This window comes from Caretta caretta, chromosome 14, assembly GCF_965140235.1.
Source record: "Caretta caretta isolate rCarCar2 chromosome 14, rCarCar1.hap1, whole genome shotgun sequence".
Classification (NCBI taxonomy): Eukaryota; Metazoa; Chordata; order Testudines; family Cheloniidae; genus Caretta; species Caretta caretta.
The window spans coordinates 4,772,755-4,787,167 of NC_134219.1; the positions used below are offsets into that span (position 1 = coordinate 4,772,755).

Below are 14,413 nucleotides of genomic sequence, written 5' to 3' on the forward strand. Positions count from 1 at the left end.
ACATACAAGTTAAAGCAAATGCAAGTTATTTAATCAACAATTAATTTTAAAAAGAATAAGGAAAAATGGGAAAGGTTAAAGGAAACACATCACCCCGCTCTGTGGCAGGGAACATCACAAACAGTGTCTCTGGAACGTCAGGGCAGTTCACAGTCTGTTCCTTGTAGGTCCCAGGCCCCTTCTCAGGCCCTGGCTGTGCTGCAGGGATGCTGTGGGTTGGACACTCGCTCTGGTGGTGGCCACACGCTCTCGGTGGTAGGACCCTTCTTCCCAGTGCCACCCCCGCCCTGTCGGGGTTATGATCCAAGCCTGGCCTGCAGAGCCCCTTGGCTGAGGCGTCTCCCTGTGCTGGGCCTGCTGCCCAGAGTCCCCCTCGGTCTCTCCAGCTGCTCACCGCACCCAGCTCGGACTGCTCCTGCCCCAGCTCCACCACTCGGTCTCTGCACTGCTGCTGCTCTGCCTCCAGCTCCCTGGGCTGCTTCTTTGGCCCCTCTGGCTCTGGTTGCTGCAGCTCGGCTCCCAGGACAGGTCTGCTCTGCAGGCTGCTTCTGTGACTCTGCTCCCAGCACTGACCTGCTTCCTGGGCTGCTTTTCTGGCCCCTCTGGCTCTGGTTGCTGCAGCTCTGCTCCAGGGCAAGTCTGCTCTCCCTGGGCTGTGCCTCTGGCTCTGGGGCTGCAGCTCTGCTCCCAGGACAGGGGCTGCTCTCTCTGGATCTGGCCCAGCTCTGCTCCCCAGCTCAGCTCGGGCCCCTGCTTTCTCCTTAGCTCGGCCCCACTCTTGTCTGACCCAGGCAAATCCAGCTCACACGGAGGATGGGACCTCCCTGGCCTCCTGACTCCCTGATTAGCCTGGCTCGCCCTGTCATTCAGGCTGACCTGGAGCATTGGCCTCTCCCTATCAGTCTCAGGGTCCTGATTCCCCATCGATCCTTCCCCTTCTAGTACTGGGAGCTAGCAACTAAAACACCACCACTGAATGTTAGTAAGGGAGCAACAGTTCCCTGACACAAGCTTAGTGTTCAGTGTAGACATAAAGAGATATCTGGTGACTTGGCCAAGGTCACGCAGGAAGCCTACTGTAGAGCGGGGAGTTGAAGTCACATCTCTAGAATCCTTCTCCAGTGATTCAACCACAAGATCATCTTCCTTCTAACACCATGCACTCGAACCCAAACTCCAGCTCCAAACACCTCTCATACTTCGTGAGTGCTGTGAATCTGAAGCCAGATCCTGATTTTGCAAATAGCCCCCACCGTCCCAGCATACCACACCAGACTGCTGGATCCAAACACCCCCCATCTGGGGGAGTTTGGAATCTGGAGCTGACCTGTTGTTATATATTTTATTTCAGATAGAGAGATGAAAAGCACCTGTCCAAAGGTTCTGAGGGCTCTGTCAGCAATTTAAAAGGACAAGATCAAACACCATTTCACTCCTTTTAACAAGCAGCACCTCTAAATGCAAATGAAAACACCCCAGCACATTAGCAGTCTCCCGTCACTAAACCAGATGCAACAAATGGGCCCTGGAGCATGCCCTGAAAATTGGCAAAGCCAGGCTATTTTGGACCAGTATGGGAAGGTATTCCAAAGCCTGGACCCTTCCAGAGAACGTCCTTTCAGTCATTCCCTCTCCGTTATATGGAGGAGGGACATCACATCAGTGCTTCTGCAGCTGTGGCAGTGGAGGATGGAGATAGAGGTGGTCTCTTAGGTAACCCAACGCCTACTGAAAATCTGAAATTTTCAACTTGGGTTTCTCTCTTATGGAAACCTCAGGGGGTTCTCTGCACTGACCCCCAACCCCAAAACCTTTTGGGGCTTCCTTGTTCATGTTTTAAACTTTTTCCTCTGCTGCTTTCCCTATGCTCACTGTTTTTTTAAAAATAGAATTAGCTCTGGGGGGAAGGAGAACAAGATTGCGGCTAGCAGGGCTGTGTGTGTAACTCCTGCCATGAATCCATAGCACTAGCCTTCAAATCAATATAGCCTTTTGGAAATGTTACCACATGCCAGAACCTCTGACCAAAAAAACACCCCACCCCTTTCATTCCTGACTGAAAACTCACCCAACATAGTGAACGTCAACAGGCCGGGCCAAAAGCTGCCCTGACTTACACCCTGATTACAGGGTGAATGAAGGATCAGTGTTGTAAAGGGGCTGGCCTACAACAGGGGAACTAGCCTAGGGGCTGAACTGGGGAGCACTCCGCAGTAATTCCTGATCCCGTCTTTGACTGTTATATATATAGTACCTAGTCCTTTTATAGTGCTTTTCATTGATAGATATGGTATATCTATAATATAATAACACATTGTTGAGATCTACTGACGAAAACCACCATATAAGAGAGTGTTTTACAAAGGAGGTCAGTGTCATCATTTCCGTTTGGCAGTTGGGGAAACTGAGGCTAGGAAAGGGGAAGTAAGTAGCCCACTGTCACCCAAGGGCAGAGCCAGGAATAGAACCCAGGAGTCGTGAGTCCCAATCCAGCCACTGGGCCCTGCTGCCTCCATGTTTCATTCTGCCGTAACAGCTTAGAGTGAGGGTTATTACTGGAGGAAACATTTGGGAAGGACTAGTTACCTGTCTTGTATCCCAAGTGGATTCCACCATGAGGGCTCGTGACCTCTATTCTAAGAGAGAAGCAGGGCTGGCTGGGCTGTCAATGGAGCTTATCACTGCTCCTAGTGCACTTCAGATGTTCCGTCCTGCTGGTGTGGTGTGAACTTTGCTCCCATTACAGACATCCCCAGCCAGAACTCCTGCAAAGACCCTTTCTTCCAGCAGAAATAGCTCTGTCGGATGTTCATAGTAGTCAGCTGGCAGGGTGGTGCCCTTAAATTACATTGTATAGACACCTATTACACCTTAGCGTCCAAGCTCACACCAAATCTTGTTGAACTAATTGAATTTTATGCTCCATTTTTTATGAGTAACAATAAAAAATAAATAAAAATCAATGGAAGATAATTACAGCACCTTGAAGTCTAATGTTACTGGCCCAAAGAGCGAAATGAGTTTATGATATGACAGCCTTTTATCTTGGATCTGATAGGAGTGTTATTCATTGTATTTATTAAAAGTTTGCCACCTGCTGCCAAAAGAGACTTCACTGAAAATTAACCCATGTTATCACTGTGAGTAATATCCTGGTTTTATCATGTGGAATAAATAAATAACAGACTTTATGCTTTTGCTTAATGAGGTTATACACTGAGTGCAGAGCAAGACAAACAGTGTGAACTCCAGTCCAGAAAAACATTGATTTGGAAGAGCTGAAATTGGAGCAGAAACTACCTCAAGTTTTCTGGCATAACAGCAGGAGCTGAACTGACTATTAATTATATTATGGAACTGGACCAGATTGGAACTGGGCTTTAGGTACCAGCGGAGGTGGGTGAAGAGTGACGAAAACTATTTGCAAACATTTTTGGTGACCTCTAAGTAGGATTTCACTTCACATTTCTCACAACTCTTTTTTCATTAAAGGTATTGTGCAAGCAACAGTTATTTAGATTCATACTATCCTACATAAAAGAGGGTCCAGTGCGCCCTTTGGGCACCATTCATACATAATCCGACTCTGGTAGTTACTTACAGCTAACACTAGCTCCCCGACATCTTCTACCCCAATTTCCCCCAGCTCTTGACTCTTTGTGGGTCAAGCAGAAAACATGAGCCTTCCTTTGATGAGCCAGAAAGGTTAACAAGCTCAGGCTGCTACATTCCAAGCAGGGGAATGTACTGGTATGAGTATCATCAACTCAAATATTCGAAAGTTATGATTCGAGCGACCCCCACACCCTGCCAAATCATGAGATTTGCTTAAAATCATGAGATTAAAATAAAAACAATATATGTTGGGTTAGTTTTCTTATTTGCCTTACAGTGTGTGAGCCTTTAGGCTGATTTTGCTTCATGTTTTCAAGATTTTTCTCTGCAAGCCAGAGGGCTAGAAATCTTTTTCTTTTCTTTTTTAAACAAAGCAGAGATTCTCATAGAATCTGATTCCATCAGCTGGGGCTTTAAGAAAAACATCCAACCTTGAGACTTATCATAAAACTGCGAGAGCTAGTAACACTGAGATATTTTCCAAAAGCCCATTTTCAAGCCTGTAGCTGAGATTTGTTTAATCACTAAACAAAATCACAGATGACTTGTAACTGGCTCAGGAGCTCAGATTAGTTGGGCCAGAAATGCTGTGTCCAAGTGACATTTCCCAAAGAGCTGACGGTATCCCTTTAAACAGTGGCCCAATAACTAAGGTGAGGCCTTATGAAAAAAGCTTTTAATGCTTCTGGCAGCACACAGGAAAGATGGTTTGAGCCAGGGGCAGAGGCAGTGCTCAGATAGTGAGGAAGATATAAGGCTTTTGTGTCTAGCCTGTTATAATAGTATAGGATCCAATGGGATCTCTTCATTACAGAATAGTGAGGAAGGTAGTGGGGATTGCCACCTAGAACAGAGCTATGCTGCTAGTTTGAAATGTATTGGTCTGAAATTAAATTGGACTGATGAAGAGACTGATTAATAAGGAGATGAATGGCTTGATTCTGGACTTCATTAGCTGGGAGTTTGAAGTCTTTTCACTTGAACAAAAAGATAGGCCAGGTAGTTAATCTCTCACACCCCTTTAGCCTTGTTCCAAAGCCATCCTGCCCTGGCTTGGATCACTTCAGACTGACATAATACCATGGGGGGAGAAAACTCCCAGAGAAGTTAATGTTTTTTTAATGTTTTTCATTCAAAGTCCACATTACATGTCACAGCCTTGGATACCCAGGGCTAGAGCATAAGGGAGCCTACAGACACTACCATACACATTGTGCAGAGATTGCAACCCCTACTGATCTCAATACCCAGTGACTTCAATGGGTTTTGGATCAGCCTCTGGGTGTTTGTTTACCATCCGCAAGCAGAGCGATGATCTAGCCGGTCCTACGTTTAGTGACTGGCAGAGGCCAGTACCTCATATTTCACAGGAAAGTGATCCTTCCTCTTCCCTTATAAACTACCTAGCCAGTTGAGCACTGCTGTACTTATGGGGAAATACCTTCCTGACCCTTGTGGGAATCAGTTTGTGCCCTGGAGCATGAAATTTAATTATCTTCATTTTAACCTGTATAACTGCAAATGTTATTGTTAATGTAAGTATCCAGCCTTTTTTAGAACTGAACTACTATATGTATTTCCATTCTTTATTGTATTCTTGGCTCGTATTCCTCTCCCATTCTCACACCAGGGGCACTTCACGTTAGCTATGATGTGTTGACAAAGCGTCCTACTGCTATGTCCACAAATGTAGTCTAGGGCCATCTGGATGTAATGATGAGATGAGCAGGCCACTGAAATAGGCTCAGCTGCCCTACTAGTCTGCCTCAAAATTATTCTAGCAAGAGACCATCTCAAGGTTTGCTAGATGGACACTATCTCCAAGGTCCATTCAATCCCTCTCTGCTGACTCTACCAGCAAATGAGCTGGCTTAAATGATAGATAGCTGCACGCTGAGAACTGGACTGAGTTCATCCTCATCAAATCATGTCCCACAATCCATCAAACAGCTGTCAGACAGCAGCGACTTTCAGCCTCTTTCTAGCTGAGTCTTGGTCAAACTCTATTGATCAAACTCATCAAGGTCAAACGCTTTCCCATCTCTAGGCCCCTGATTTGCCACCTATGTGAACTGCAAAATATCCCAGTTCTGCAGTCACTAAACACCCTGCTGACTATATGTGTGTGTGTATATATATATATATATACAGGATCATTGGATCATTCTAGGAATGACTGTGTGCTCTACCTGGTCTGGGAGCATCAGCCCTGCTTTGAGTCACTCCTAAGAGGAATAATTTTGATGAAGAGTTTTAAAAAGACACCTGTCCCTTCATGCTGGTGGATGTTAATAATACCAGGAATACTATTAATGTCTTGGTTCTCTGTCATCATATCTAATACCCCCAGAAATTGCTTGGATAGCTTTAATTATATTGGTGCCATTTCTTTCAGTCCTTGTTATCTTTTGAGTTCCTTCAGGGGTGGGGGGGGGGGAAGAAAGAGGGGGAGGGTCACAGCCTAGAAGCAAGTTCTCTAAAGGTTCTTTGTTTCCGCTGCTCAGGTATTAAGATGATGGCACAACAATCCCCCACGACATTAGATTCACCTTCCAGCCCTTCCTTACCTGAATGCAGACCTTGTATTGTTTCCCCCCCCCCCACCGTCCACTCAGAATGAACCTTGCACGAGCAACCTAAAGAATAGGCCACAAGAATGTGCCCAGAACAGAGCCAGATTGTTCAAGCGACGTGAAGAAGGGAGGGGAAAAAATAAAGGATGGGGGGCGGGGAGGCCTAAAAGAAGAAAAACGTCCCTGGTGGGTTGAATTTCTTTGGCGATAGTTAAAGGATAGTACGGTTATTTTTTTTAAATGGGGGGAGGGAAGGAAAAAAGCCCCACCGAGAGCAGGGTTTTGTCGGCACAGTGGCCTACACAGAAAGGTGACATTTGAGAGAACAATTGCTAGGCTGTTTTACCATGTCTGCCACTATGAATGAGGCTTAAGAAAAGGTGTCCTTGGCCTCCTGCTAATAGTCATCATCTTCATCACAGTCTAGCTAACGCTGCCTTATGAAATAGGGGCACCCAGTTAATAAACAAAGCCTATAAAAGATCAGATTGGTGGACACTACTGCCTCATTTCATTGCTGGCAGCAGCAACCAGACCTGCTCGCCGATCGGTTGTCGCTGCTTGCCGCATTGGTGGCTGGCTGGGGACCTGGTCCCCCCCTCTTGGCTCGGTGGTACCTCTGCCTCTGCAGTGTTAGTGGAGCTTTGTGTTTTCCAGACTGGAAAACAAACTGGAAGCGTGATGTCGGACAGAGCAATGGGGTGGGGTGGGGTGGTAAAGCTGGCGCTTTATTGGGAGCTGGGATTTTGACAGCGCACCCTTGTCCTAAATATCTTAAGCCATGTGGGCTCCATGAGCTAGTTAAGAAGCTGCCCAGTGGAAAATGTGCAATTGCTGTCTATGCACCTAGCTGCAACACATGTCTGGCTCTCTCTGTTGATGGTGATGCTGGTTCTGAATTCAGCAGCTGCAGTCAAATGGCTTCAGCTGAGTCTGCCTTTGAAAGAAAGAGAAAATGGTCCATGTGATGGTATCCTGCTATTCCAGAGAGATTACATTGCTGCTCACTTGCAGATGACGTCCAGGTACCAAGCTACAATTTATTGAAGAGGATGAAAATAACTGTTATGAAAATTTGGAGTGGCTCCACGTTTAAAATGTGTAATAATAAATTCCTTTCTTCTCTTCCCGGCCTGGATCTAGAGTGTCAAACTATCAAGAGCCTCTTCCCATTGCCCTCCCCACCTATCAACTTGCTTCAGGATCAGTGAAATAGGAATCAAATCAGGACATCTGCTGATGTCAAGAAGGCTTAAAGAACTGGAAGGTAAGGAGAATAATTAGCCTCGAGTGCTCTTAGCAACAAAGGACCCAGGATCACCTTTTTCCCTGCACATCCATGCCCGATGCGATTGGCTAAACGCTGTGTTTAAGCACAGCTTCGGTGAATTGAGTCAAAATAGGCCGTGGCTGAGAGATGTTTATAAGGCTGAGTGTTTCCCGGGTTATTACCTTATGCTTTCATGTCCTTAGTGGTCTTTTTTCCCCCCCTCTCCATTTTCTCTTAACATTTTGACTCATATCCATAAGCCTGGCTAAGATTCAGTAAGTTCATGAAAGAGCTGAGCAAAGTATTATCTGTGTGAATAACGCACAACATGTATATATGTGTGTGTGTATGTTTACAGATATATATGCATATGAGGGAATAAACATTTTCTCTCTCTCTCTCTCTCTAGCATTCATGTAGTGATCTATTCTCATGTTTGTGTTGTTCATAGGTGGAATCTGTCTGTTTATTTTAGTGGTTTGATGTACATATTTGTGAGCATGTATGTGTTTCTGAGTGAGTCTATTGAACCATGTAAGTCTTCAAGTGGCAACAAATTTCAAGAGCCGTCCACACCACCACTTTGTTTTTGTTTCACCAGTTTTAGTCTTTTCTTTTTAGCTTTTCTTCTAGTCTTTCCCATCTCTTTTTTCTTCCTTAGAAGTGTATTAGTTACTATGTAAATGAGTAGTAGAACTTCGCGTTGTCCACAGAGCCGTATGAAGTCAATTTATAATGGTGAGGAATATATGCCACCATATGAGAAACAAAGAGGTTAAAATGCCCATATATGCAAGCATTGTCTAGTGGTTAAAGCACAGCACTCAGAGACAAAATACCCAGGTTCTATTCCTGTCTATGCCACAGGCTTGCTGTTCAATCTTAACAGGGCAAGTAACTGGACAAGTCACTTAACTTTCCTCTTTGTGTCACATTTAAGAGCAGACATGGTAGCCTGAAACAACTGTATTATGACAATTCCTGTAATGCGCAAAATCATGTGTACTTCACTTTAAGAAACGATGGTGGTTGAAACAGCTTGGGGAAGGGTGGTGATGCTGGGCGAGGAGAGTGGATTTGAGAAGAGAGATTGGCTCGTAGCCATTTTCTGTTGGCAAATAACTCCAATAATCTTTTCTACGGTGTGTTTATTATTATTTTATATTTTTTCATCAGAGAACAGGAGAGTTATGTGTCTGGGTTGCACTATAAGACAGTTCAGGGAGTTGCTACTGAGGGGGCAGGGTGGCTGGGGGACCCTAATTGGCAGTTGCCCTAGGCTATCATAAAAGAAACTGAAACCAGAGTGTTAATGCTTTAGCCAAGTTATAGTGAAATGGTTTTACTGTTTAAGAAGAAAATGAAATGGCAGTAAGTCTGGAAGTGTCTGGGAGTGTGCTACACTGCTGTTTGGGGATTTTAGGAGCAAGTATAAGGTTACAAAGGGTATTTGGGAGAGCAAGTGGTATGTATGTGTGTGTCTAGAGGCCAGGGTGGGGTGTGATGAGGTGGGCTTTGTTCATCTTCTTATTTCAGGTGATCCTATCAGTCAAATTAGATTCTTTGCCTTTTTCTCCACTTAATATAATCTGTGACAGCAGAGTCCCACAGTGTGAAAATCAGTCCAGTGAGAGCCCCAGGCTCTGAATGTTTGGTTCTGAAGTTATTATGACCTCTCTTTTAGACTTCAACCTGGAAATGCTGCTTGTGACATTCCCATTCCCCTGAGATTTTGTCTGCTTCTGTTTCATCATGATCACAGATGTAATATCTGACACAGGCAGAGTAATGAACTCGTGCTGACATCCCAATCTTGTGGACACGTCTGCCCTTCTGAAGCTCTCTCTTCTGTGAGTAACCTAGGAGTCTGTTATATTCTTTGAATGACAACCTAATTAGGTAATAATAATAATTAATAATTATTAATAAAGAGAGATAACAAGAATGAGGCTGGTCCCTTTGGGCCACATCAGTGGCAAGGAATCTTTAGGAACTTGGCAATGTCCTATAGATTACTAGGATTAGCTTTTAGCAGATTGTGGCTGGGAAGGAGAAAAGGAGTTTTCTGGATTATAGATTTGTCTCTCATCCTGACTCCTGTGTTACCCACTGACATGGGCCAAAACTGTAGTGTATGGATGTGGATGCAAACTTCTCAGGGATGTTAGGATTTGGGTCTTGTCACATCTCTAATTATTTCTGTAAAGGACACCCAGCTTTCAGCCTGGTCCTCAGCCGGTATTAATTGGCATAGCTCCACTGAAGGCAAAACCACCTTTAAAAATAATCTGTCAGGAATTATTAATAAGTAAAAATATATGTTGTTTGCTCTGCATTTCAGGTCCGGCCATGCTTTCCTCAAATTGCAACAATTTCCTTCTGAACCATCTAAGTATGTTTATTTTAAAAACACAACAAGGTGTATATACACCTAGAGTTATACATACACATCACAGTATCAGGGTCTTTGGCCTGGGAGTAACTGTAGAATCAGGCGTAGCCCAAGTCAGTCCAGCGCTCTCATATTCTTGCCCCATTTTATTAACAGCCATTTAACTCAAACACCTTGAAAACAGCTGGAAGAAAGTATCTGATAAAGATGTGATGCCGCCACCACTTCACTTAAGGGTTTGCGATACCTCAGTCTACATCTGAGACCTCCCGTGAGTTCTCCAACACAAACAGGGACGGCTGTCCTTGACCTTCCTGATCCTTCTAATATAACGAAAAAGCAGAAAATAACAACTCTCAACCCTTAAATGTTTAAATTAATTTTTTTTCATGTGGTGGTGGTGGTGGGGAAGGAAGGCTCAAATCCATCTCCCCTGGACTTTCCACGTTGCTTTGGGCCAAGCTTTATAAAAGTAACCAGCGACTTTGAGTGCCCAGTCTGAGACCCTTTAAATGTGTCTGATTTTCAGAAGGGGCTCAGCATGTTCCTGGTAAATATCAGGCCCCTTTACAGTAGTTCAAATTGGGCACCTAAAATCACTTGTCACTTTTGAAAACATTGGCTTCTTGTGCCTATATACAGGTAATTTGTCAACCGTCTGAGGTGGTCAGAAAATGGGAATCTAAATATGTCAGTTGAAAACCAAAATGTTTCAATTTGAATACTGCCACAGTGCCTCATGGGAGTTGTAGTTGGCCTCAAATGGGTGCTTCATGCTCCCATTCTCTTTATAGTCTGGGCCCCTGGAAGGACTACATTTCCCATGGTGTACCATAGTGAGGGGAGGCACTTGCATTATAGGAGTCTCTGGCTATGATGAATCATGGGAGATGTAGAGAGACAATGTGGGTGAGGTAATATCTCTTATTGGACCAACTTCTGTGGCTCGAAAGCTTCTTTCTCTCACCAACAAAAGTTGGTCCAATAAAAGATATTGTCTCTCTCATATCCTGAGACCTCACCCACCTTGTCTCTCTAATATCCTGGGACCAACCCAGCTACAACTACACTGCATGTAGTCCAACTGGGGACTCTGGTCCATAGAGGTGACTGGGAACATGAGGACACCCAACTACAAGTCTCAGGAGACACCTGGGTAGGATAGTTGAATCAATATGTTTCAGGGTCTGGAGGAAATATTCTGCTATTCAGTCTAAAATTTTTTTTTAAAAGGTTTTTTGTTTTTTTTTTAACAAAGAATCAAACTTTTCAGTGGGAAGAGGACACTTAGCGAAAAATGCCATTTAATGGAAACCCCTGATTTTCCACCCAAAAACCGTTTCAGCCAGCCCTACCTAGCAACAGTTGAGACACCAGCATTTTTCTTAGCAAACAGCAGGCCAAGTAGCATTTTAAAAAATCGCCAATAAAGAAACAGCAGTCTTCTGCCATACATGGCTGGTGTATTTTTCCTTTGGAAATTGGCCACCCTAAGCACACACAGAGCTCTGTGTGAGCCAACCGTACCCTCCAAGAAACTCCAGAGGAGAAAAACGCACTGTGACTTGGATGGGTTTTGGATGGGGGTGAGGTGGGCTGGGGCAGACGTCCTGGGGTGGGGGGGGGTGGAGGAGGGAAGGAAGGGAGGGAGGCAGAGGTTTGAACTAGGTTCCTTTTTCTATTTTATTTAGATTAGGTTCTGCTCAGCAGGGTGATTTCTTAATTAGACCAGCCCAGTCTTGCAGGCCTGTAGCCCTTGCCCCCTGCTCTGCCTTCTAAGGTTTCATGAGGGAAGTTGTCGTGCTTTATTTCCTGAGTCCTAATATTTGAGCAGTGTGCGGTTATTTCAATGGGAGGAAAAGACATGTAATTTAATCATCTTTATTAGATTTTAGGTGAAGGGGGGAGTGGGAATTGTGTCCTCCGCTTGTCTTTTGACTTTCCTGTCTCCTTCTAGTGGTCAGAGATGAGATTTCATGGGTTTTTGAAAAGGAAAAAGGGTCTGGAAACTTAGACTATTTAGTGAAGGACTGTCTATCCCAAGTTAAGGTTTAATAAGAAGAGCTAATAACTAACAGCCCTTATCTCTGTCTTAGGCAGAATTAAGCCTCTGGATGGATTTGTCTTGTATTTATTAATGCCCAGCTAGGACTGAGAATTTTGGCCTCTCGATTATGTTGATAAGATGAAATCTCTGGAATCAGAATGATGGATGAGCCTAAAATAAAGGTGAGACGTAAACACAGCTAAGACAGAGTGAGTGACTTTTGCTGAACCAAAACTTGGAATTTTGCAAATTTTTGTAGCTTTCTAAAGGAGGAGGGAAAGGCAGAAATCAGTATTCTCATGGATTAGGCCACTTTGCCTCTTGTGTTTGAAACATTGTCACAGCTACCAAAGAGAAATTAACAAGGAGACACATTGTCCAAAGGGGGAATGGTTTATTGGAATAGAAGTCCTGGAGTTGGCTTAAACATAGAGCGAGAGAGGAGTAAGACTCGGTTTCCAAATAGTTAATCAAAAGTCTGAGTCCTATCCAGATCTCCTCTGACCGGACACACAGCAGACAGACACACACCAAACACCTAAACCCAGAAATGGAGACAGAGATATAGGTCTGATCCTACGAGATACATGGAGCCCTATTAACTCCCATTGATGGGAGTTATGCACTGAAATACCTTTGAAGGTCTGGGTCAAGGTTGCTACTGAACTGGGGCTGAATTTTCAATGACCCTAGGGGTGAATCCCCTCCATCTTTCTCCTGAAAAGAGGACAAAAAGTGGAAGTTTAGGCTGAATTCTGCATTGAAGGATTTCTTTTGGGGGAGGGGGCTTAGTCTGAACCTAAAGCTCAAACCAAAGCTCCCAGGGTGTGAACCCCGCCACGAAGAGAAATAAAAAAATGGGTTTAATTGAATCCCTGCCAACTGAGATGCCGAATTGCGCACAGCAGCCACAGAATGGCTTGAACTGCTATTTATAGGTTCGCTTCCTTTTCTCACAGATCTGTATGTGAGATGCAGATATGCCAGGAGAGCTGTGTGCGCAGTTAAAATAGCAGAACTTCGGCATAGTGGGAAGGCGAATGGGGAGTCCATCAGTGCTTCCTGAGGAGGTCACAAGTGAAAATGAGCATGGAGGTCACTTCCTAGTAGACACTGGTCTGCGTCAGTAAACCACTGGAATGGCACCCGTGACAAGGTTCGTGCAGGAGCGACTCCAGACCTGGAATAGCAGGGGTCATTGCAGATCCAGGCTTAGGTGCTTTGGCAGAGGTGTGTGTGTGTCAGCCATAGGACTGGGAGAGTGGGAAGTGGTTGAGGTGCTTGAGCAGAGCTTTGTGGGCGTCCCAGGGCTGGAGGAGCAGGAGATGATGCCCGCCAGGATTGGGGTCGATTGGCAGCCTTGTGCAGCACAAATCCTGCCCGTGCCATGCCTGCTTCTAAGAAGTATTAGAAATCCTTCCCAGAACCGGATCCTTTCTCTCTCTCATGCACACACCCAAGAGGCACGCACCACAAAACAGAAACACTTTAGACTGAAGCATCACCTACCCATGATACAGCTGTCACAAACAAACTGGCTGCGAAACAGGGACCAGGTGCCAAGCAACAGTGTACAATGGGATCCCACGCCTATTCATACAGACCTAAATCTATCTCTCTGAGAAGGCTGAGGGACATAAAGGAAAATCATGGAATGCTGGCAAAATAAGTAACCCCATAATTATAAGCTGTGTGTTTTGGGGGGGGATGGAGCTGCAGCAGTAGGGAGGTTGGGTTCCGAGAAGTGGTTTAAGAGACAAAGAGAATGTAAATTAAAAACAGCGAGCTCTCCCCCCCACCTTGACTCCAGATATGCATAATTATTATTTATTAACGGGGAAAAGAGTGCGCCTATATAATCTCTACAGCCATACTCTTACCTCTGACTGCAGAAATGACACCAGAGAGGAAACATTATCTGGTGGCATCAAGCCAATTTGAGAACATTATCCCTTCCTCCAGCAGCCCCCTCCTCTTTCCTGAGACTATCTAAGCTGCAGGAGTAGGACAGGAAGAGGAGGAAGTGATGGAGGTCGCCTGACGCTGCCCTAGGAGGGTAACAAACCCCACGCAAAGGCCCAGCTCGAGCTCTCCAGAGTCATTATCGCTACAGTCTGTGAAAGGTTAGGGAGGAAAGAGCTTTTCGGAAGTCTTTGCCCACTAATTGATTGCGAGGGGCGGAAGGAAGGATGTATCAAAAAAAAGAAAGAACCCCCTGCCATTTTTAATCCGTCTCCCCCCCGAAATGTACAATATTAGAAGGCAGCAGGTTGTAGCTTTAACCGTAACAGGGCAGAAGGGAAATCAGATACAACAGGAGTGGGGTTTCCTTTCATCCTAATGGCGGAGCTGGAAAATATTTTCCATGAACACCAGGAAGGATGAAATTTACTGCAAAGAAAAGCATAAAGGCCAGATTGTGCCCAGTCCCTGCCTGACAACAATTCCCAGGGAACTCCAGGAGGAATTGCCTGTTTCTGGCCCACAGTGCCTCTAGGTGCTCGCACCATTGCTGT

The 14,413-nt window shown here is 45.0% G+C and overlaps 1 protein-coding gene across 46 annotated transcripts in view; it reads left to right on the top strand.

Annotated features, from left to right (window-relative positions):
- Positions 1-14,413, top strand: part of LOC125621727 (uncharacterized) — a 357,495-nt gene that overhangs the window by 153,440 nt on the left and 189,642 nt on the right. For 18 of the 46 annotated variants that reach the window (XR_012664833.1, XR_012664832.1, XR_012664835.1 and 15 more), the window contains exons 2-5: positions 7,332-7,455; positions 9,143-9,308; positions 11,947-12,079; positions 12,857-13,053. The exons of 3 other annotated variants lie outside the window; for them this stretch is intronic. The gene's annotated coding sequence lies outside the window, so the exon portion shown is untranslated. The remainder of the gene's footprint in view (positions 1-7,331; positions 7,456-9,142; positions 9,309-11,946; positions 12,080-12,856; positions 13,054-14,413) is intronic. 25 more of the 46 variants (XR_012664847.1, XR_012664846.1, XR_012664837.1 and 22 more) reach the window with 3 other exon arrangements.